At 30.7% G+C, this 1,923-nt stretch overlaps 1 non-coding gene across 1 annotated transcript; it reads left to right on the plus strand.

The window, feature by feature from the left end:
* The first annotated feature begins 988 nt into the window (after window positions 1–988).
* TRNAL-UAA (transfer RNA leucine (anticodon UAA)) lies at window positions 989–1,071 on the plus strand. Its single transcript has one exon. It is a non-coding gene; the product is annotated as a tRNA-Leu (tRNA).
* Window positions 1,072–1,923: the final 852 nt, after the last annotated feature.

The raw sequence follows: 1,923 nt of genomic DNA on the forward strand, positions 1-1,923 counted from the left end.
GTTCGGATTTCTTTAATAATATTTTTGTAAAACATATAAGAAGAAAGCCAGTTGAGTAAAAGTGATAAATATAAGGGATTAAAATTGTAACTATTTCTTAAATTAATAAAATTAAGTAAAATTGAGGTACAATAGTTATAATTATTTATAAAGAAATCAAATGAATATATCTTATGAATTACGAGTTCTGTTACTTTTAAAATCTATTGTCTTAATTTGTTCGTCAGTTATATATTATATGTAGTATAAATATTTTTTTGGGTAATTAACTACGTGCTATTCCACATATTCAGACTAAAAAATCTAATCAATGCATTATTAGATCAATTAGTTAGGACTAATGATTTGTTTTAATAACTACATGTAATTATGAAGTGTTGACACTTCTATAAAAGCATGGTCCTTCCATTGTATTTAAATCTTTTTTACGTACAATCCATCCTGAAGATTTGATTATCACCTTATTTTTTGATTTCTCGACCTAAACCAGAAGACATAGACAACAAGTCAACAACACAATAATACTAGTAAGGTTAAGTGAGTTTATATATTAAATATCATAATCACTTTTAAATGGAATAGCTATTGGCAAGTCCCAACTCCCAGTTACTTGGTTCATATTTATTTGCGTTGCTTTTATACTTATATTTTAAATTTATCATCCTCGGTTTTCTTGATGTTTTCATCCTATTAAGTTTACCTCACCGTTTTCATGACCGAATAACGTCTTCTATTTGTCCTTGATTCTTTTACGAGTTTTATTTTCATGACCGAATACGGGTAATGTTGTGTTCACCTGGAGCCATGGCTAATTGGCTACAACTCTACAAGCTCCGATCTTAAAGTGGAACCGGCGGCGGCAAGTCATCGTGTCTCCGCTCTCAATACGGTGACAAGTGCTCAAGAGGTGAGGAAACGTAAAATGAAAATAAGAGGACTGCCGAATTTCTAATTCTTATAACTATAGTGAAAGCCATCAAACATAAAAGGTGGTTTGCCCGAGTGGTTAAGGGGGAAGACTTAAGATCTTCTGCACATAAGTGCGCGTGGGTTCGAACCCCACAGCCACCAATTAATTATTTTTACTTTCTAATATTTTTTTCCATTTTTATACATTGTTTAAAGAAATGTTACTAAATAAATGATTTTAAAAACGATTGGGAACGGGAAGTAATGTGGGTTTGGGTTATAATAAATGATTTAAAAATATGTATTAAAATAAACTTACCCGTTTTATTTTTATTATGGAAAAGGTCAAAACCGTGATTGTGGTTATAGTCATGGATGATGCTAACTCTTTTGAAATAAATTTAAGTTAGTAAGTCTTAGCGTGTAATTGAGTTGAGCCGATTGTGTGCTACTCATGATCGGTTTGCTAAAAGCTTGAATCAAGTTGAGATTAAACAAGTTCAAGCCTCTATTTAGCTTGATTTAATAAACGAGTTCGCGCCCATGTTTCACTCATATTTTTATACTTCTTAATATATTAAATATGGATATATGTGTTAGTTTATATATATTGTTTATAACTATAAATTTACAATAAAAAAAACATTTATTAATGCGTAAAACGGAGCTCGGGGTTGAAAGTTACTCACAAGACAAACTTAGGCTTAGATGTGTTAGACTAGGCCCAGGTTGTTTAAACTATTAAATTTTTTTAAAGTAACTCATTTTTATTTAATATATGTGAAATTAATAACATAAATATTTTCCTTTACATCGAAATAGTATGCAAACGAGCAACAATGTAGGTATACCACTAGCCCTTTTTTTGTTTGCAAAACCAATTTTTTTATAAACTACACTTGCTGATTTTGAAATCATAACTTAACTATGTATAACCCGTTGAGCTCGAGTAGGTAGCTCCCTTTCCTCATACGCGAGGAAACCAACAGTAGTAAATGCAAGTTGTACGAACAC

Source organism: Bidens hawaiensis, unplaced genomic scaffold (genome assembly GCF_021521415.1).
Source record: "Bidens hawaiensis isolate Kalapana, Puna unplaced genomic scaffold, B.hawaiensis_p1.1 tig00017346_1, whole genome shotgun sequence".
Lineage (NCBI taxonomy): Eukaryota > Viridiplantae > Streptophyta > Magnoliopsida > Asterales > Asteraceae > Bidens > Bidens hawaiensis.